We start from the raw sequence: 24,094 nt of genomic DNA on the forward strand, positions 1-24,094 counted from the left end.
CTACACATAACAACAACAATAATAACACACGAAAGAATGAACCTTTTTTTACTCATTTGGTGTATCCTTTTGCCAAAAAATGAACACAAAAAGTAGAAAATATATATATACACTAGCTAACAAAAGCAACAGAATACCGTGATATAAATCAACTTTATGATGCAAAAACAAACGATATGGTCAAATGTTGGTAGTTGTCAGATGTACAGTGCAATATGGCAATTTCAAACCTTTAATATTCTTGTAAATATTTACACTGATATATAAATCCTATCTACATTGTGGACAGAAACAAACACAGAAAAATCTGACCATGCTTTTTTCTGAACATGCTATGAAATTTGTTTGCTTATTCGCAGCATATTAGGTATATCCCTCCCTCCCCAAAAAAAAAAAAAAACTGCAGCCTGGGTTATGAGAATGTATGGAATGAGAATACAATATACGAGGTTCATCTAGTTTGTAAATACTACTAACTTGCGCAGGTCTCAGTACAAGTGAAAGGTTTCCGGACCACGTAAATATTATTTTTGCTTGGTTCATAAAATAGGAACTCAATGATTATGCTACGATAACAATATCATAAAAACATAGTCTAGTGACTGTTGATCTCTATATCTAAATAGGTAACTTCAGCTGCTGTCATCTTCTAAGGTATAGGTCACAACTAACAAAGATTCCAATTGAACAATCCCCTGTAAGACATAAACCCATAAATGCCATGCTATGGTGTTTCAAATGCATAACCAATTTAAATTCCTTTGACTGCTCTTATTCGAGTCATCTCAAAAGTCATGTTTACTATTTTTTTTTTTCGGAAACGGGAACAAAGTAAAAACATTCTGAAGTACGCAAATGAACATAGTTCATATGTAAATTTCACATGTAGAGAGAAGTGAACATACATGTCCTCATCAGAAAATAGCAAGAGAAGCAATGAGTACTACGAATCATTCATTCCATAAGTATTTTACCTCGAATTACAGCATTACAAATCATCACAAGAGCAATTACAATTATGCGTAAAGTCCAGAAACACACACGAGTAGCACCTACAGTCATCGAAGTATGTATGTCCACAAGATGGCAGGATCATGACACCACAGTAACGCTATAGCACCAAGTTCTATGAGCCAAAACTGAAATACCAGTTAACGGGATGATGTCATTTAGGCTCGCAAAACAGGGCGAAATGTCGTTGCAATCCCTCTCCTGTCAAGTTAATAGTCCTCCTAATGTAGGATATTAAGGAGCGACTTTGTACCACAAGGCCTAAATGTGAAAACACTGTACTACTTCCGCACTTTCCTGCAACTACAAATACGTTAGTCAATTTGGAAGAAACGTCGCAATCCCTTTCCTGTTAAGTTAATAGTCATCCTAATGTAGGATATTAAGGAGTGACTTTGTGCCACAAGGCCTAAATGTGAAAGCACTGTACTACTTCCGAACTTTCCTGCAACTACAAATACGTTAGTCAATTTGGAAGAAACGTCGCAATCCCTTTCCTGTTAAGTTAATAGTCATCCTAATGTAGGATATTAAGGAGTGACTTTGTGCCACAAGGCCTAAATGTGAAAACACTGTACTACTTCCGCACTTTCCTGCAACTACAAATACGTTAGTCAATTTGGAAGAAACGTCGCAATCCCTTTCCTGTTAAGTTAATAGTCATCCTAATGTAGGATATTAAGGAGTGACTTTGTACCACAAGGCCTAAATGTGAAAGCATTGTACTACTTCCGCACTTTCCTGCAACTACAAATACGTTAGTCAATTTGGAAGAAACGTCGCAATCCCTTTCCTGTTAAGTTAATAGTCATCCTAATGTAGGATATTAAGGAGTGACTTTGTACCACAAGGCCTAAATGTGAAAGCATTGTACTACTTCCGAACTTTCCTGCAACTACAAATACGTTAGTCAATTTGGAAGAAACGTCGCAATCCCTTTCCTGTTAAGTTAATAGTCATCCTAATGTAGGATATTAAGGAGTGACTTTGTGCCACAAGGCCTAAATGTGAAAACACTGTACTACTTCCGCACTTTCCTGCAACTACAAATACGTTAGTCAATTTGGAAGAAACGTCGCAATCCCTTTCCTGTTAAGTTAATAGTCATCCTAATGTAGGATATTAAGGAGTGACTTTGTACCACAAGGCCTAAATGTGAAAGCATTGTACTACTTCCGCACTTTCCTGCAACTACAAATACGTTAGTCAATTTGGAAGAAACGTCGCAATCCCTTTCCTGTTAAGTTAATAGTCATCCTAATGTAGGATATTAAGGAGTGACTTTGTACCACAAGGCCTAAATGTGAAAGCATTGTACTACTTCCGCACTTTCCTGCAACTACAAATACGTTAGTCAATTTGGAAGAAACGTCGCAATCCCTTTCCTGTTAAGTTAATAGTCATCCTAATGTAGGATATTAAGGAGTGACTTTGTGCCACAAGGCCTAAATGTGAAAGCACTGTACTACTTCCGAACTTTCCTGCAACTACAAATACGTTAGTCAATTTGGAAGAAACGTCGCAATCCCTTTCCTGTTAAGTTAATAGTCATCCTAATGTAGGATATTAAGGAGTGACTTTGTGCCACAAGGCCTAAATGTGAAAACACTGTACTACTTCCGCACTTTCCTGCAACTACAAATACGTTAGTCAATTTGGAAGAAACGTCGCAATCCCTTTCCTGTTAAGTTAATAGTCATCCTAATGTAGGATATTAAGGAATGACTTTGTACCACAAGGCCTAAATGTGAAAGCATTGTACTACTTCCGCACTTTCCTGCAACTACAAATACGTTAGTCAATTTGGAAGAAACGTCGCAATCCCTTTCCTGTTAAGTTAATAGTCATCCTAATGTAGGATATTAAGGAGTGACTTTGTGCCACAAGGCCTAAATGTGAAAGCACTGTACTACTTCCGCACTTTCCTGCAACTACAAATACGTTAGTCAATCTGGAAGAAACGGTCTGAACGTCTACACGATGCCCTCATTCTTCATGACAACACAACAACCCAAATGGCAGCGTGTATGCAGAATTTTCTTGCGCGATGGAAATGGGAAGTACTTGAGCACCAACAATATTTACCAGAAATATTACCTTGTGATTTCGACTTCATGCTAAATCACATTGTGCGGAACATACCGACATTGGCATAACATTGAGTCGTGAAATCAGGGGACTTGTTTATAGTGAGACAACGGGTATTCACCTCCTTCCATATCATTGGTAGTAAATGGTGGATTCTTTGGACGACTACTTCGAAGGACACTAGATGCCACTCGTGTGTTTCTGGACTTTATACGTAATTGCGATTGTTTTGTAATGGTGTGTAATGTTGTAATTCAAGGTAAGACACAAGAAATGAACAATTCGTTGCATTCATTTTCTTCGTGCTATATCCTGCTGAGGGAATGTATGTTCATCCGACTTCCTACATGCAACGCTTCCATTTGAATATTCCAGAATTTCTTGCCTCGTTCTCATCTTCGTATATTAAAAAAATGCGGTGACGTTTCTATAAGATTTATATACGAAAAATTTAATAGTCAATATTTGCATTATCTGAATGTTCTGACAAATATAGGTTTCAGCTCCTTCACATGGTATGCCTAACTGAGACTACTCGCCAGCGTCAAGCAAATACGCGATTAAGTGATAACGCTCCCCTGTGATTCAAACAAGTGCTTAGAAAAGTGGAAGACAGAATAGTTGAAAGGGGGTAGGAATAGAGAATATGATTAGGGATATACTACAAATACAAGAATTATTTACTTATGGAGTTATTACATATATTAACTGGTATCTGCCTAGTAATATTTCTCTGAAAAAAGGCACTATGATTTCCTATGAAGTCAAGAAGTCAGATTGTTGTGGCCGATAGCGTTGTCAATACTCTGTAAACCAAAGGAGGCAAATGACTATGGAAAAAATGTAGAAATGAGAATGTGGAAGGAAACAGAAGAACCTCGAGAAAAGTCACGAACACGGTTTCGTTCACCACAAACTCACATGGCTTGGGATCAAACCACGGAACCGTCATACAAGAGGTGAGAATTTCCTAACCTTATTTCATGAATATACACTAGAATAAGATGATCTCTAGCATAAAACCCCGAAATACTTTAGCTGATCAATTGGCGATTTTGGTTTGGGTATATATAATCAGAACATTGCGAATCAAAACACAGTTTTTTTATTTTCTTAACTGAGGATTGCTACCTCCTCTTTTAAATATTTCCTCACAATCCTCACGACAACGGATAAATAGAAAACTGTACACCTCTACCTTGCGTCATATCCCGAAATCTCTTACACCGAAAGCACGCGCGCTGAACATTTAGATATATTATCAGAGTATCGTGAATATACGCATCAGAAATGTAGAATTAAAAGTCCTAAACACAGTGCTACCATCGGAAGGTTGCCTCACCATAGAACTGTGAGGAAGTGCGATTGAAGTCACAGCTACGAACTCGTGGGCAAGAAGAAAGCATTGGGCAATCCGAGCATTTTTATGTATCGCTTGAAAAAGACTCAATAAAGAGAACGTAATGACGTTGAAGGACGATTTACACTTTTGCAACAAACGGAGAAATCTTTTTTCTCTTCTAAATACAAGAAAACATCTACAATATACGTCATATGCTGCAAAATATGTCGATATGTATCATAATTCCATTTTATGCTTGTTCTCTTCTTTTTTTCGGGGAAGTAAGGCTAAATAGAAACGAGGAAAAGAGGTTTTAACTTCAACTATGTGAGATATTTAAATGAGTATGTGTTTCCTACCTTTTTCACCTCTAAATACAAGAAAACATCTACAATATACATGATATGCTGCAAAATATGTCGATATGTATCATAATACCATTTTATGCTTGTTCTCTTTTTTTTTTTTTTTTTATTCGGGGAAGTAAGGCTAAATAGAAACGAGGAAAATAAGTTTTAACTTCAACTATGTGAGATATTTAAATGAGTATTTTTTATTGTTTCCTATATTCTACTTGAAAATGATATTTGTCTGATTAGTAATTGCACTGTAGTCTTTTCAAAAACTAAAAAGGTCACGTTGTAAATTCTCATTTATTCCGTCATGGAGAAATTAGGAATGGTTATTCTGACTCTTCAAAGGAATGTTTTTTTATTTGGAAGTAAAGAGAGATAAACAGCAGAATTTTCTCTTTCCAACCGCTTTTATTTCATAAAAATTGAATAACTGGATTAAATTTTATGCATAGAAAACTATCTGTTATGAAAAAAAATAGCATAAAACCGGAAACCAAAGATAAATATTTTAGATGTTTATTTGGAAATTAAATTTAGAGCACAGTAATGAATGACATATCAATTTAAATATAAAGTTTAGTTTTATCACAAAGCAAGCCTTATATAATGTATATATGTATATATACTGCATTCCTAGTTTGGAGATTAAGAACGAAATAAATTAGAAATGGTTTTTCATCTCTAACTGCCAACAAGTAAGTTAATTCTAGATAGTAAATAAATAAATATACTTCCTTGTTTAAAGAATTAAAAATATAAATTATTAATGTTTTTTTTAAATTCTTAAATGTGTTTTTTTCTATTTTAAGCGGAATAGGTGTTGTTATGATCTCTCTCGTGACTTCAGCAAAAGTGCCTTTAGCGTAAGAGACCCGGGTTCGATTCCCGGAGGGAGCTAATGCTGTTCGGGTTCCATGTTAAGCTGTATGTCCACTCTCACATGGCCTCGCTACTGAATAGGACGCTAAGCTCACAATCAAATCAAATCAGTTACTCCATAGGTTGGTACAGGCCCCACAAACAAACAATATTCATTTCGACACAATCTAAATGAGTACAAATGTAGACTGAATATAAAATTCGTGCTAAGTGCTAAAAATGGAGAAGTTCGGTTTAAGGTAAAAATGTGTCCTATGTGCCTAACACTACTCAGTGAAAAACTGGCTATCTAGTATTCGCTGTGGAGGTAGTTCAAATAATCCCCATTAGAATGCACTTGCCAGTATGTTCCATCAGTTTTGAACATCTCGGATGTTAGCTCAATATTTTTGTTTTGACACTTAGCACGGATTTTATATTCAGTCTACAAATATTCAAATAGATAGCACTTTACTTCTGTTACTGAAAGTTGTTGACTGACATATTTCAGACAAGATCTTCAGCAAAGGAACAGAGATTATAGAATCCTACAATGGGTTAGGAGTAAGACACGTACGATATACACTGTATACTGTCAGGGAAATTCCTTTTTACTTTTTGGTTATCCATAATATCTCATTTTGCTGTTCCGTTATGTATCGCATTCTTTTTTTAGCCCATTAATACCCCTATTTAATCCTTCACTATGTTCCTTTTTTGTCCCAACGTTTTTTCTTAAAAAAAATTCAATTCAAAACTAAAAAATCTACCTTCTAAATTGTAATCGTTAGCAGATACTGCTTTCATATGATGTTCCCAACTTTATACTAATTAAATATAATAATTGTTCCATTCTGTTTCTTATGTTTTTCAGTACAACAGTCTTCAGATTATCCAATTAGAAACGTTCTATCCGTTTTTGCATATATATATATATTTGTAAAGTTGAAGACTTCTAACTTTTAGAGATATAGGATTTACTATATATTAAAAGAAAAGGAAATATGAAATAAAATTTTTAAGTTTTACGTCCAACGATTATGCTGCATAGGCTAAAAGAGACAGTGATGATGAGAAATGATGGAATAGTGGAATGAAAAAGTGAGAGGGAACAGAAGAATCCCGATAAAAAAAAACACATACGGTGTTTGTCCGCCACAAAGCTCACTTGGCACGAGCTGGGATCGAACCAAGGACCCTATGCACCATAGGTGATCGCTCTATTACTGAGCCATCACGACGTCTGAAAGAAAAAGGGTTAATTCTTTATGGATTCTGATCGTTTTTTTAAGTTTAGCGTATTAGGAAGGTAGTTATTTTTGCACTTTCTATTTTCCTCCTATCTCTAATTACCACTACTTCCCCTAAGTAATTTCTTATATTCATTATAGTTTTGAATTAATACCGATTAAAATAAAATACGATTGTATATATAGGTAAGACATTCGTCAAATTTATGATATTTGCATTTGTTCTCACCCAACTTGGTAGTTTTCCGTAGAAAGTCACACAATATCATGAGTGTAACTAGGATATGCACTTAATTTACATTATGTCTATTTTGTTGTGGAAATCTTCTCTTACGGGTCAGAGTAGAACAAAGATAACTTTAAAAGAGGTCGATCACTTCAAATATCTGGGAAGTATTTTGACGAGATACGCTTACTGTACCAAAGAGATCAGGTCAAGAATTACCATAGCCAAAGAAGCATTCATCAACAAAAGATCACTTAACTAGCAGGCTTAATATTGGACTTAAGAAGTTGGTCAAGTGCTATACATGGAGGATTGAACTATATTGTTCAGAGATTTGGACATTACAGAAGTTAGAGAAGAAATATTTAGAGAGGTTCGAAACGTGGTGTTGAAGGAAGATGGAGAAGATAAAATGGACAGAGAGAGTAACAAATGAAGATGTTTTAAAACGTATAAAAGAGAAAAAGACACTTTTAGCCAGCATCCTTCGTAAAAAGACCAACTGTATTAGACATATGTTGCGGAGAAATTGTCTCTTTCATACTACTATAGAAGGAAATATGGAAGAAAAGCTAGGAATAGAAAGAAGAAAAAAAATGATCGATGACTTGAAAAATTGAAGAAAATATTGAGACTTAAGAGAGGAAGCTGAAGATCGAGGAACGTGGAAGAAACACTTTCAGGACCAGAACTAAAAATTTAAAAAAAGTCAATCACAGGACCTTCCAAAAGGCAGAATACTTAATAATTAATAATTAATAATTAATTAATTAATTAATAAATAATAATAATAATAATAATAATAATAATAATAATAATAATAATAATAATAATAATAATAATAATAATAATAATAATAATAATAATAATAATAATTTGTTATTTTCTTCATCTCACAGGACCAGAAATAGTCATTTTGTAAATGGGACTCACCCTGCAAGCGTGGGTTTCGGTTCACTATCCTCAATTTCCTCACTAATATCAATGAAGCTCACGCTATTTTAGACTTGGTCTCGCTTGAGATGCGGTTCGATATCTTGCGCTAACTAAAAGCTGAGGCTCGCTATCCTGACAGTGGCTCGCTCTCGCTTGAATTCGAATTTGCTATCTTCAATGAGATACAGTAATGAATGACATATTGTTTAAAGTCTTTAGTTTTATTGTACACAAAGTCTTCAATAAATTTTAGAACAAGATAAATTGGGGACAATGAGAAATTTCTTTCCTCTCTAACTGCAAATAATAAATTCTAGATATTAAATATACAAATATGATTCCTTGTTAAGAATTTAAAAGAGAAACTAGTAATGTTTTTTTTTTTTTTTAATTCTTAGAAGTGTTTTTCTACTGCGAAATAGATGTTGTTGTAAGCTCAGTCACTCCATATGAGCTCTTTCGTGGCTAAATGGTTAGGGTACGTGCCTTTGGCGTGAAAGACTCGGGTTCCTACACAGCACTGAAATCACATTCACTAAGAGATGGGGCCCACTCTCCTCAATGGGGCTCTTGTCGCCAGTGCCCTAGTTTACTCAACTCATTCGGGCTTTCATTCGCTGGGACTCAGGGTATGGTTCGCTATCCACCTATAGTGCTCGTATTTACATGTGATTGCGTTCAATTATTGAGTTCGACAGTCGGGATTGATAGTATGGACATCTCTAAGACAGACAACTCTGCTGTGGCATAAAACCTCGGAAATAACTCGAGATAGCAGTAGCAGGATTCAAATCCAAGAATGCATAATTGCTATTGCATAATTGAGATAACGTTAATACGAGGAGTGATCAGAAAGTAATGTTACAAAGCCTGCAGTGAAATATGGATATATTATTTCACACAATCAATACAACCAATAAATAGTATATACATTAGGTTATTTTTCGAAACTCTCCATATCGGTTGCGGCATTTGTCGCATCATCGGATGAGTTTGAAGATACCCTCCTGGTAAAAATCTTGTCCTTGCGTGTTCAACCACATTATTATGACGTGTTTCACCTCGTCAATACTGCAGAATATCGTGCACAATGTGACTAACGCTACTACACAGTATTCCCAATTCTGCCATCAGATACCGCAACATGATTCTCCTGCTATCCTGAATCTGCTCCTCCAAGCGAGCTGTGTTCAAATCTGTTGATGCCGTGGTGGGTCGGTAACTGTGCTCCTCGTCGGTGACGTTTTCTCTAGCAGCTGCAAACTTTCGACATCATTCTGCGACACTCTGACAAGACACTGCAGTCTCTTTCAGGTGCCGGTGAATTTCAGCCGCAGTTACGTTTCGCCCACAGAAATCGAATAACTGAACGAACTTCTTCGCTAGACTAGCTTTTGAAACTAGTCGCCATTTGTGTTTACCTATAACTACCGTCTAGCACAGTTGCCAACTCAATGTATTACAATTACCACACACTGTTCACTCCTCTATAACAAACGAAATCCCAGAAATATCGGCCTTGTAACCTTAGTTTTTGATCCTTCCTCATACAAGCCATATCCGTGAATACACAGGTGTTTTAAGGGCTATGCTTTTTTCTATTTTAACGTATAAAGTACGAATACTAAATGATAAAATTTTGGGAGTCCTTAATAAAATTCTAATTCAGCAAACGCATAAACTTTTCTCTTATATAACAGATGTTCTACAGAAAATACACAATCAGCGTAGGATCGTAGAAAATGCAAATACCATTTCATTTGCAGCATTAAATTCATGTGTAGTATAATGGAATTGTGGCCACTGAGAAGAGGAAAATAGGGCGAAGATATAGAGAAGGGAGATCACATGCTTCATTTAGAGGGTAAAGCATGAATCTTTTTTTTTTCTTTCTTTTTTCTTGGAAACCAGACACTGTGTTAGACTGTGGCAGAAAAATGGAGAATGAGGAAATATTTTCTTCATGCTTTTTCCTACTTTATGTCTATTTTTTTCTTTCTTTAAATTTAGCCCCGAACTGCATTTTCCTAGTTGGCATGATTAGTGGTTAGGGTGTGGTGCGAAATGGTTTCAGTGCTGCTGTTGTATTTCATAAAATGAGAAAAAAGTTTTGGTTTTTCTTCAACATTTTTTTAAAATTCTTGTTGGAGAAATATATAAACGAAAAGAAGAACCAAGGGAAGGTGTTCAGAAAGCATATTTCGACAGAAACTCAATTATTTGCAATCATAACACACAGGTTTTGACTACACGGTGCTCCGAGCCTAAGTACCCATTGGTTGTAATTAATAATTTCCTTTCGAAATTACACTTTCATGCCGTAAAGAAAATTAGATAATCTAATGTGGACCTTACCAATAAATACAATATATTTACAGTACAATCTCATTTATCCTTCCCTCGTTGACCCGGATCTCCGGATAATGCGGTTGCTTATCAGATTTGTAGACATTTCAGAAAACAGCTGTCGACACATGAAGATGCTGCACACCAGCTGGCATACATCATGACGTGCTTGGAGCGTCAGTCCGACACCACCCCATCTGAACTATTAATGATATAGTGTTTGCGTGCCCGTGCTTCATTCAAACGCCACACGTGTTTGAAACAGAAGACAGTGGACCAATTCTTTCTTAAGAAATTATGAGAAAAGTAATCGTAATAAACAGAAGTCTGCTTATTTAAGGACTTGTTTTGTTTATTATCCATATTACCCGAATTATCCGGATTTTCAATCTACTTCTTTGGTCCCAGTTAGTCCGGATACACGGGGTTCTACTGTACTTATATGGTGCAATGATAAAACTGTGATAACAATCAGTCGAACAAGTGTTTTACAAGATCCATGTTGTAAAACTGTTGCTGTTATAATTTTTTTAATTTTGAAATTTACGTACATAGTTTGCATGCTGGTTATTTAATATTTTTCTGTCTCTTTTCTTTGACCAACATTGCAAAACATATTTGAAATAGAAACATAAAATGTAAATTATTAAGTTCAGTTTTGTTCAACACAAAGTTGAGATAAATCGTTGTTATATAAAGCCTTTACAGTTTAAAAATAATTTCACAGTTCATATTACTGTATTTCAATAGGTGTGCTTTTTGATATTCTTTCACACATTACAGGGGAAGTCTCTCAATTTGGGAACAACTGATTTATTGTATTTCAGGGGCATCATATAGGGAAGGCAGGGGGGAGGCAATTGCTTCCTTCCAAGTTTGAAAATTCCATACTATTTAACTGATTGTACAGTAATAAAAAATGAAACTCTTATATTGGTGGAAGATCTTGTCTCCCCCTTCCCCGGTAAACTCTGAAATGGCGTTAATATTGAATTTGTTAAGAACTAGTATGCGATACTTCTGATTATAATGACAGAAGCGTGAGCATTCATAGAAAAAAATCAAAAGTGGCGCCTATAAATCACAATATAATAATTTTGTGCTGCATATATCCACGGAAAATTAGACAAAATAAAAAAAGAAATGCAAAACTTTGAAAAAATTCCAAGCCAACTGGATTTTTATGGAGATCTTTATTTTGATGTCCTCGGCATACTTTGAAAGTTACCCTTGATTTGAGACGTGGATTTTAGTTTTTACGGGAAAGTTCTAGTTTTTCTTTTTTGAAAATTACCAATTTTTCGAAAAAAATACATGGTTATGAGGAAAACTGTAGTTTATAAAATTCTATTTAAAGAAAAGGGGTCCTTACATGTTTTTACATAGAATCAACCATTTGAAAGATATAGGCTAGATGTCTAAAGAGAAATAGGATGAAGTTTTTAACTGGATACTGCTAACTAACTAACTAACTAACTAACTAACTCTATGGCCTATGGAACCCGGAGGTTCAATGCCGCGTTCAGAAAAGCTCTCCACTGACTTCTATCCTTAGCTAACTGCATCCAGTTTCTACTTTCTATTCCAATCTCTGCGAGATCCATCTTAATATTGTCCTCCCATCTGCGCCTAGGTCTTTCTAATGGTCGTTTTCCAATTGGTCTTCCAGTCAAGACTTTCAAAGCGTTTCTACTTTCTTCCATTCTAGCTACATGACCCGCCCACCTAAGCCTCCTAGACTTGACGACCCTAACAATGTTGGGTAAACCATATAAATTATGTAGTTCCTCGTTATGAAGTTTCAGCCATTCCTCATTCCCGTTCCTCTTGGGACCGAATATTCGTCTCAGGATCTTGTTTTCAAATACTTTCAGTCTATGTTCTTCCCTCAGAGTAAGTGACCATGTTTCGCAGCCATACAGAACAACAGGCATGATTATCGTTTTGGATACTGCTAAATATGTGAAAAAATAAACATAAGATTGAAAACAGTTTCGAAATATAAAGTTAATATGTTGGAGAAGAAATTCATCTAGGATAAAATTAGAACGCTCCCGCCCAGTAAAAGTGAGAAGGAATCAACTTAGTAAATTCAAATAGGGACCCCTCATTTTCTATTGCAGATTTCGATTCTACGAGCACAAATAAATACATTTCATTTGAAACACTTTTCCTCGATTCGGGATAAATGACGCGAGGAAAATTCGTTTTATGTGATAGATCAGTGAAAACTAGTTTCACTAAGGTTTGTTCAATTGGGAGCCTTCTAGGCCAGGGGATCCCATAAACTATGGATTCGCCAATAATTTCGGTCACTTTGGACATTTTGTTTTTCTTTCCTTCTCATACACGATGGAAATTCGGGCTGTACTATGACTTCGTAAATTTAAGAGATCAATTTAACTGGTTCAAATCCCACTGTGTTCTACTTTTCTATTTTTGTCTAATTATGGAATTAATGTATTGATAAGTAGAGATGTCTTTTATAGTGTTAAAATCCATTTATAGTTGATATTCAGTTGATTCAGATTTTCAACTTTATTTCCAGTATTTCCACCGGTCGTTGAAAATAATTCCTTATTTCTTTAACAAAATTGTTTATCATACCATAATGAAAAGCAGAAAATATAAATAAGGTAAGAACTTATGTAAAGATATCTGAAGTGAGGGCAAACATCATTTACAGGTGATATATAGGGAGATTGATAACATCGTTGTACACCTGAAGGGTATTTTTAGAATCAAGAAAGGTCTGTATTTTCTCAATGGTCACTTTAAAGAAATATGGAATTTTGCGCAGATTTGATATGATAATGTAGAATATTATTCTAGTTTTGCTTGTTTCCAGGTGGAATAATTGAGGTTTCTGCATAAACATTTTGTAGTCTTTTGAATCCTCATCAGATGAATCATTTTCTCTACATAAGTGTTTATAAGTAAGTTATAACACTTGTTACCATTACAGCTACAGGTTTTCATGCACTCCACTGAAGCCCACACACACTTGTAATTGTTTGTGTCCCACGTATATTTACCTGTACAAGACCTTAACTATGGGCAACTTTTAGCCATAGACACCTGAGTAGTTCATTTGGGCACCAATTTTCCATTCGTAGTTTGCCAACCAAAATGTTCGAGTTGAAGGAAGTCAATATTCGAGTCTCTAGCGTGCCGTAAAATGTATGTTTCAAGGAGTGCTCGCTTGATGTGGAGCATAAGAGCACACTTCATTGGTGGAAGATGGTCTGCTTTTTTGTGACCGATCAAATCAGCGCAAACAGCACTAATCGAAGGTTTTTGTGAATAGGTGTAGTGATTCACCACAAAATCTTCTGTGCATGCTATTGTCTCATCATCCACATTACCAGATCCTTCATTCCATGCTTTCTGTTTCCCAATGTCTGCGAACAGACTGGTGGTGATTTTTCAGATATTTTCGTAAAATGTGTGCTGAACTTTCTTAACAGGGCGTGCTAACAAATTGATGATTTATTCGACCATTACAGCACATGTTCTATTAGAGGAGATACAAGATTTATTCGAACAGCAAGTATTTACTGACGGATCCGGATAAATATTGAAGGGCGAGATTGTCCGCTTCCTCAGCATTGAAAAACTTTTTTTTTTTTTAAATTTTCCTGAAAACAAATCTGACCTTGCAGCATTTCTTTCTTTAGAGCTGATTAGGTTCTGTAGGCAAACACTGAAAGACGAACAGTTAGTTATCGCATCGGGTGGATTTACAGACTTACTTCAAGTGGAGTTATTACAGGGAGAGGACCTACCATTTCTGAAATATAGGCTCATACCAGGATAATACTTCGCACATACCACGCTTTCAGCTGCACATATACCAGCCTTCAGCTGCGGATATAAGCAGTTACTCATTGACTCTAAAGACACCGATGTTCTTGTTCTCCTTATATATATTTAAAAAAAGAAAACAATTAAGGCAGAAGAATATGGATGTCTACTAGAACAGCAATAAAATTACAATTTATTCCAATCCACACAATTGTGAATGAGCTCAACGATGAAATATGCCATTCCTTGCCAGCGTTCCATGTACTTACTGGAAGCGACACCACCAGTCAGTTCGCAAGAATTGGAAAAAAATAAAGCATGGAATGTATATTGTAAAAAAACATACTTGCTAAGTCACATAAGATCTGGTGATGTGGATGATGAAACAATAGCACGCACAGAAGAATTTGTGATGAATCTCTATACCGACTCACAAAAAATTCTCGACCAATTCTGTCTCTGGTAATTTGGCCAGTCACAAAAACTCAGACCAACTTCCACCAACGAAGGATGCTCTAATGTCCAACATCAAGTGAACACACCTACAAACATACATTTTACGGCACGCTAGAGACTCGAATATTGACTTCCTTCAACTCGAACATTTTGGTTGGCAAACTACGAATGGAAAATTGGTGCCCAAATGAACTACTCAGGTGTCTATGGCTAAAAGTTGCCCATAGTTAAGGTCTTGTACAGGTAAATATACGTGGGACACAAACAATTACAAGTGTGTGTGGGCTTCAGTGGAGTGCATGAAAACCTGTAGCTGTAATGGTAACAAGTGTTATAACTTACTTATAAACACTTATGTAGAGAAAATGATTCATCTGATGAGGATTCAAAAGACTAAAGAAATATGTAATTTTGCGTAGATTTGATATGATAATGTAGAATATTATTATAGTTTTGCTTGTTTCCAGTAATTAGTAAGTATTTAATGAAATTCGATGTAATATTCTCATAAATTCCATACAAATAGAGTAATTGAGGTTTCTGCACAAACATTTTTTAAAGTGACCATTGAGAAAATACAGACCTTTCATGATTTTAAAAATACCCTTCAGATGTACAACGATATTATCAATCTCACTATATATCACCTGTAAATGGCTTTTACCCTCATTTAAGACATCTTTACATAAGTTCCAACCTTATTTATATTTTCTGCTTTTCATTATGTATGATAAACATTTTTGTTCAAGAAATAAGGAATTCTTTTTAACGACCGGTAGAAATACTGGGAATCGAGTTGAAAATCTGAATCAAGTGAATATCAACTATAAATGGATTTTATACTATAAAAGGCATCTCTACTTATCTCAAAATTTTGTGATCTTTAACGCACGGTCGTATGAAGTGACCGGAGATCTAGAAAGATCATACAGTGCAGGAGAGCTCAAGGGAGAAGGATAACTACTGTTTTTCAAATATTGAGGAAAAATCAGCTTTTATCTCGGAAACAAAACCTTTATTGACTGACGTGAGCTGAAACTCAGTGGTGCCATTCGGAGCATCAGCATTCGAATCAAATTGCACTTTCCTTCAAACTTAACTCGCTGTACGGCTATTTTTGGAAGTAAACCTAACAATATTGGTACCGTTGAAAAGATAATTAATGCTCTACAAATTTAATCAGGGATGTTCTTTCCATATCTCAACTCATTGGGAAGATACAGAGCAAAAACGAAAATATTAAGAACAAAATATGTCAGTTTTTAATGTTTAATTTAAATTTTCCGAAAACCCGTTGGGTCTATCCAAGGCGTGAATAGACAAAATCGATAAACACACGGGATAAAGAAATTCATTAATATCTTGATTAGTTTGGGAGATATGGCCTTTTATTTGAAACGCTCAATTTTAGCTTCAGTAGAGAGGGGAGGGGTATGTACGGGGGACCTTCCACTCGCATCAAGCGACCGGCGATCTAGAAATGATCAGGATAGCAGATTTGATTATTTAGGACCATCGATTGCTTTTTCTCTCTCGAGTTGAACGAAACTTAATAACGACGTGTTCTGCCTCCCGACTATTATAAAAACATCTAAGCAATGAAGTAGAATTTATTTGAATTTAGCAAGTCTTTTCATCTTTTTCATTCTCTTTTATTAAACATTCATATTTGAGACTCATAAGAAATAAAATTACACTGATTGAGCTAGAATATAGATATTTTTGTAGAAACTATTTGGTTTAACTTGGTAAATATTTGGTCTTTTATTAGCAAGTGAATTGTACTTATTTTTGTACCGACGCTAATAGATGGTGCAAGTATCAATATTTATCGACTTATCTGCCATCTGAAAATAATCGATGTAACTATTTGATAGATTGGTAGATTAACTGTATGGTCCTTCATCTGCAATGCGATGTTGCCACATAGTGGAAGTCGCGTCTTCAGACGACCATTCGAAAGGTATACAATTATATCCCCAGATAGCACAGAAATTTTTTTAAAAATGTTTAAAAATTTGCAAAGGCAAACTAAAAAGTTTGCAAAACACTTGCCTTTTCAAATGAGAAAATTTGCCGAAAGTTCAAGGCAAATAACGAAGTTGACGCTGGCTGAGTTTGCAGCAAAGTTGCCTCAGAAAATGAAAACATCTGCCAATACAAACGAAATGTGTGCGACTGCACAGCAAGAAAGTTTGCCAGGACTTTGCTGCAAATATTTTGTGCAAATTTTCTTTGACAAAATTTCCGAAAATGAGCTGATAAATTTTGTGAAAATATTAAAAGGTTTGCAGCAACATTGCAGAAAGAGTTTTCACGATCGCAAGATCATGTTTGCTGCAAATGTATCAGGTAATGGTTGCTGCAAGTTTATGAAGTGAAACCTAACTTTATGAAACATCAACATTTTTATAATGTGGGTCCGTCTTTTCTTAGTGGCAAGCATTAAATGTCTTTAGCTACTTGCCAAAGGTAAGAAATTTACGAACGATAAACGCACAGACAAAGGATATCGCAATTTATCTACTTACTCAACGATCATATCCCTGTACTTACTCTCACACACATTCACAAAATAACGTCAGGCTGCCTGGGTCAATAAAAACATCTGGTAAGAGACCAGTGAGTTTATTCTGGAGTCCTCTGGTGTATTGGTTTTTCTCGATTCTCACTTCCCGCTTGTTTTGTCACAGTTGATGTAGAGCAGTGAATTCTGGGTACGATGCGCGCGCACTCGGTAATATCATCACATATTTGCTTTCAGCAAGTTTTTCGAAACAAGTTTTATACAGAGTTGCAAACTGTTTGCGACGGCAAACTTTCAACGCTATATTTTCAAAAAAGATGCAAGTTAATTGCAGTGGTGAATTTATTTTTACAAATCAGCGAAAATTTGCAGATCATATTGAATGCTTTTAATAAATATTAAGAAATTTTGCCTTCGCAAACTTTCAGATTGTTTGCTCCACTAAACGAAGCAAAAATTTGCCGCAAGTATTCGTGCTATCTGGGTCGTCGCATGAGAAAAAGAGGAACGTAACTCGAAAAATGCAGTTTTCGTTTTCTCCATGTTTGTACATAATTTTGAAAACCTCACTTGGTGTAAATGGGACATAACGCCATCTGTTCTCCTTGTTAATCATCTGTTGTAATGCAGCTTAATTACTATCTTATTAGAAACACATCTTTTGAAGAAAATATTATTTTTGTACTCTCGCCTGTAAACCCATGAAAATGGAGTTACGTTCTTCTGGTTCTCATGCGACGATATATATATTGCTTTATTTTGACCTGTAGAGTAGTGCTCTGTGATCCGTGGGCGCCATTCTTCCAACACCCGATATATTATAAACATATATGTATGTATGTATGTATGTATGTATGTATGTATGTATATAGAGAGAACAATTAGGAGCCTACGTGTGAAGATCAAAGTATACTATAAAACACAAAATCTTTCTCTAATTTGCAAATTGTCTGCATCGTCAGCGATATCTCTTGGTACTGACTGAACTATTAAAAGCGTGACTGACAGACTGAAGCGTTAAAATAAGGATTTAACATGTTACAGTATTCACATGCTCTATGGAAAAGGAAAAGGATGCGCAGTAACGAGGATAGCATTCTTATTTAATCATCGCAAGATTTCTCAAATCAAAGGGTTGGTGATTAAATGGGGGAACGGGATTTCTAAGATTTTTCCACGGTGAGTAACAGGGTAATTGCCGTTTTAACAAAACCTAGTGCAATAACCACTAGTGATATTGTATTGTAGAAATACACAAAAAAAAAAAAAAACTAAAATTTTCATCGCCTTACACCTTACAAATTTCACTGTGCTTACTAGAAATCGAAGAATGTGTAGAATTTGTCACTGACATGTTTTGTTCATTAGGGAAGAGTGAATTCAGTTGATTGATTTCAACTCCAAGCAGTAGGAACTTGAGGAAGTCGCATAGAACATATAAACATATTCTATAAAAATCGAATTATTTTTACGAGAGCTCTCTTGGAACAGTTCTTAAATGGAATGACTGAAGTAGCCCAAGTGGTAGAGAGTTGGCTTCGCGTTCAAGAGGTCGTGGGTTCTATTCTCGCTGCCGACCATCCTGACTGGAGTTTTCCAGGTTTTCTTCAGTCCTACTAGACAAATGCCGGGATGGTGCCAACTAAACTGGCCCTGGCCGATACTTTCCCAAAATCCTTTCCAGTGTTATTGTTGTTGTTAGATATCCAGTATAAAATGATCTCTGAGCTGTATCTGGTGATTATTAAAATAAATAAATAAATCGCAGGGGGAGTTCACTCTTTCACTGTCGACTAATTTTAAACTCAAGCGGTAAGGATTATAGGGAAGTGGCAGAAACAAATATACAATATTCAAGCATGATTTTTTTCATTTTGTTCTTCAAAGAAAACTGTCGTGGAACATACTTTCTAAATGGGGGAAGGAAACGACTTAATCCTTACTCTTAACACAATTTAACTTCACACACCGTTGGACCACAGACTGAAACTGAGGTCGTTGAAAGATTCTTTCAATGGTAGAAGTATGAGGCAATGACTTCCTCTAGGAAAATATCCCAGTTCGGCTAATCCTTAATTCAAAGCTATCGTTCCTTTGAAAGAAAGAAAAAGGGAATAACTTTTTCGCATTAAAAAAATAAGCTGGGAATCAAAATGAAGAAGGCATATATAACCTGAAGCCATTTTTAACGATTTAAAACTTGAGAATTCTTGTTCATGTGTGTCACGGCGTACTAGTTTCTACTTTAAAGTCAGCAAAAAAAAAAAAGGAAAACATACTAATACACGTTTCCCGAATTCACTTTCAATTTTGTTTGCTGAAACTCACAAAAGGGCAGTTAAAGATAACGCTCACACGATTAAATATCAACGCACGATAATAACAGAAAACAAGTTTATCCCAGTGGAAACATATTCACATTTTCCTGCTGAATGCAAACTACTACAACAACAGAAGAAAAAAAAGCACCCAAAAAACCTGCTGGACAAATGAGAAGATTTTAGAAGAAGTTGTTTGCAGACTATGTGAGCAGTACAGTATTAGGAATAAATACCATTAGCTTCATTTTCCTCTCGTGCTACTCAAAGGCCTTTTTGGTCTTGGATTTCGCAGAGAATTAGCCTGCACGCTAATCCCTAGATACATTTACAAACACAAAAGCTAATGCTACTGGTATAATCTCCTGCTTCCAACGGGATGTCATTGTGTAGCAACTTCTTTCGAGATCTGCTATAGCACATGCGAGTTCATAGTTGTAACAACTTACTTTTTTTGTCTTTTCCTTTCCAGAAGACCATTTCCAGAAGGAGACATTTCTAGAGACGGTCTCCCCTCCTATTTTCCTCAAACCCTATTTGAACCCTCCTTAACCTCTATCTTCACGCACACATTCAACAGCGTTAGAACTCTTCCTTCCTTTGTGCTGCCCTTATGTTCAGCCTTCATTTATAGCTCAGTACACATCTGTACGCTCTTGTAGAAACGTATCATGCAATATAATAGCAATTCATTAAGGTCATACAGGTAGATATACTGAATTCTAACTCCAGCCTCGTTCTTCCTTTCTAAGGTTCTACCCGTCTATTCTGCAGAGGAGGAAGGGATTTTGTATACCGCATCATCTACAGTATAAACTTACATGGATAATCCCGAAGCTTTTGTTCATTCTAATGAATCACACCTTAAGAGCACTACCTATTCAAATCCCACGGCTACTGAAACGACTATTTAGAGTAAGCTCTTTGGGATGACAACGTCTAAAACTGATCTTCTGGCATCTTTTTTCTTTTGTTTTGTCGAAGTAAACAAAACTCTAAATTCGCAATTTCGAATTTCAGAATATAACTACCAACGTCAACTAAATGACCTTTGTCCCTAGTAGTGTTGCCAGTATTAAAATGAACTCCCTTTTATTATGGCAATTATATTGATAATAGCTTGTTCGTAATTGAGCTTCATGATTATCTGACGATAACACGAAATGTCCATTCTGTTATTTCCCGAACTACCTAGCAGATCATGGTTATGATAAAGACACACTTGCTACAATGAGCCACACCCTATTGTGGATAAAGAGAACAAAAGGTTAAATGGGATAACTGCCTACGTTAAAGTTAACAGAATTCGGTAACTACGTGAACTACTGGAAAGTGTAATGTTGATGAAGTAGATACAAAATCAGTTTATATACACATAGTGCACACATTATAAAAAATAAAAATGATGTTGCTAGAGTTTCAGGAGTCATTATCAGACATTTCTGACATTTAAGGAAAACTAAATTCCATGAAGTACTAAGTAGCTCCCATGAAATGCTATCTAGAGTTATTTTCTTCGATCTTACCAAGGCATATTCTTCTCTAATATCTCCTTCAGCTACAAACCCTTTCTTTTCAGTCGCCTTTGTGTCCCAGTGTTAGAGGTCTGCACCAGGCACGTAGCCAAGGGGGGAGAGTCCGGACCCCCCCCCTTCGAGACAAGAAATGAAAAAAATTAAGGAAGGATGGAACAAAATGAAATAAGAAAAAGAAGGATCTGAGTTAAAAATAAAAACTACAGGAATCTTTTGGTTACTCTTTCTTATGAGGAGATTTGTATTACTTGCAATACATGGTGGCGAGGTGAGCGAGATACCCTGGAAGAGTCAAGGAATTTGAAATTTCTAGAAAAGTTACGGAATAATCAGAATTTCTGCTACTAGTCATTGAGATTTCAAGCTTCCAAAAGCATTGTGCCGTTATGTAACACCGTGGATATTTTTTAGCATAATTTTCGTCATCGTATCCTTCCCGTATTAAATATGTTATTTCAAAAACAACTCTCTACTGCCCCTTTAACCTATCATCTGGAACAGACACTAGTTGATGGAATAATAAAAACAAAAATTTGTCTGGAAAGAAAGTTCTGTTAACATTTGATTCAACAGAGAGAGGAACGCAAATATTGTAACATATTTTTCATGACATTATTGAGTACGTACTTTTTATAATAGTGAATATGTATTTTTAAATAATAGTTGAGATCATAATGAAAGGAAAATTGTTATATTTGAATGAACAGAGGAAGGACGTAAATATTGTAAAATCTTTTTCAATACATTTTTTAATTATTTTCCTCGAGATTTCTTCATAGTTTATTAAAATCCTTACCAAAATATCCTCATTTTATTTTCCTAGCAAACCAATATATGTTGATAGAAAAGTAGTTTAGATTGATAGAGCTCCTGGTCCTCCAGAATTTCATGTCACGCCCCCCCCCCCCCGTTACGAAATTCTGGTTAAACGAACCAATATATGTTCTAGTAAAATAGTTTAGAATGATCGAGCCCCTTGTGTGATGACCACAGTATTTCATGTCTCGGAAGCCCCCCCCCTTCACGAAATCCTGGCTACGTACCTGTCTGCACGGGCCTGAATTTTTATCCCGGGCTCGGCCCGTGAATTTACAATGTGAAGCCCGACCCGAGTCCGAAATATGTTTCAGCCTTCAGGCCCGAGCCCGGCCCGAGCTCGTATGAGAATCAAATGAGCCCAAAATAAGCTCGAATTACAGGAACTTAATAATTAACAGGAAATTGTATTTTTATTTACAGCAATTACAGGTTTAATTCCGCAGTTGTACTTTAAAGGCTCTCCAGAAAGAACGGTGCAACATATTTAAAGCATGTAATACTTCGGGCCGGGCCGTGAATTTTTAAATATACAACCATATTTCTAGGGCCTTTTCGGGCCTAACTTTGTAAATATACTGTACAAGGATATATATACTGTACAAGCAAGGCCGAAAAGGCCCTAGAAATATGGTTGTATATTTAAAAATTCACGGCCCGAGATCGGCCCGGGCCCGAAGTGATACATGCTTTGTAGGCCCGAACCCCACCCGCGGGCTCGGCCCGAGCTCGTGCAGACCTCTACTTAATGTCTTCTACATACGTCATTTTTAAGTAGCTCATTTATGAAGTAGGAAAGTGTTTTTACAGCCTGAGGAAAGCAGAGCGAAGCATAACGAAAGGAGAGAAGGGGACGAAGTAGTAAAATAGAATAGGCAAGTGTTGTCAGTGTCATACATCCACATGCAGTAACCCTACAAAACCATCGATGATGATTTCATTTGCTGACCACCAGTCTTTTAAGAATATCAGGTTATCTGTCTGATTCTTTTTTGTTTCTGAATGGTTTACTGAGAAGGTGATTTTCAAGCTATGATGTCACAGAGCATCCACTAGAAAATTGACTTCTTAACATCACTCCCCTTAGAATACACTTTCTTCATGAACTCTGATCTAATCAATTTATTTTCTCTTTTTGTTATTTCTCATATTCTTTTAATTTTCCAATTTATTCTAAGAATTGTTGCTCTTGGGATTTTTCTTCATCCGATAATTTTTCTTCATTTTTCTGGGTAACTTCATTTCATTTTCAGGATTATAAAATTCCCCATCACTTTTCTGTAATATTTATACTTCTTGTTTGTTTAACGTTCTATGTATATTTTCAGAGCAGAAATTATCTTATATATAAAAGAGAACGCACAAATCCTTTGTTCCCTCATCACGCTAATACGGCTGAACCAATTTCTTTGATTTTTGGGGGGTTATTAGGATTTGGACCCTAGATGGTTTTTATCATATCACTTTAATTTTTAATTACCAGTGTCTTGAGATAATTGACCATTCAAGTGTCCATAACGTACAAATCCTTTGTTAGTTCATCATAGGTAAAAATAAACGTATTTATATGCAACCCGCATGACCGTGTCACTCGGCGGGTTAACATAAATGACAGGCGATATAATGTTAACATTTACTGCAATCTACTATGGTTTTTATCATATCACTTGAAAGCGAAAAAGTAAAAATTATCTAAGTAACAAAGTTTATTGCGTTCCGGGGTGACCGCAGCGAAGCGGGGCGGGTTAACATAAATGACAGGCGATATAATGTTAACATTTACTGCAATCTTCTATGGTTTTTATCATATCACTTGAAAGCGAAAAAGTAAAAATTATCTAAGTAACAAAGTTTATTGCGTTCCGGGGTGACCGCAGCGAAGCGGGGTGAACGCTGCTAGTATAAAATATTGAACTGAAGGTTGTTGTCTAGGAACTTTACACATTTGCTTTGTCAAAAAACAAATACGATTCTTATAAACAATTTAGCTGCGAGGAGCTATCTCTTTATGATTCTGTTCCAAGTTCGATACACACGCCATATACTAAACAATCGAAAAGTCTCTTTCTTAAGTTGCTATTCGTCATCTTAAGCATTCTATCATTATCGACCGTAAAATTCCCGTAAATTTAGAGTACTGTGTGCACTGTCTTCCGCTAATTTCTTCGATTTGATAAAAGAATTTATTCTCTTTAATGGTTAATGTAACTGAAGTTTTTTTTGTT

The 24,094-nt window shown here is 35.8% G+C and overlaps 1 protein-coding gene across 1 annotated transcript in view; it reads right to left on the minus strand.

The window, feature by feature from the left end:
• The window catches only part of LOC145671158 (uncharacterized), a 2,642,835-nt gene that overhangs the window by 2,257,549 nt on the left and 361,192 nt on the right, over window positions 1–24,094 (minus strand). The window lies entirely within an intron of this gene.

This window comes from Thermobia domestica, chromosome 15 (assembly GCF_964235325.1).
Source record: "Thermobia domestica chromosome 15, izTheDome1.hap1.1, whole genome shotgun sequence".
Taxonomy (NCBI): Eukaryota; Metazoa; Arthropoda; class Insecta; order Zygentoma; family Lepismatidae; genus Thermobia; species Thermobia domestica.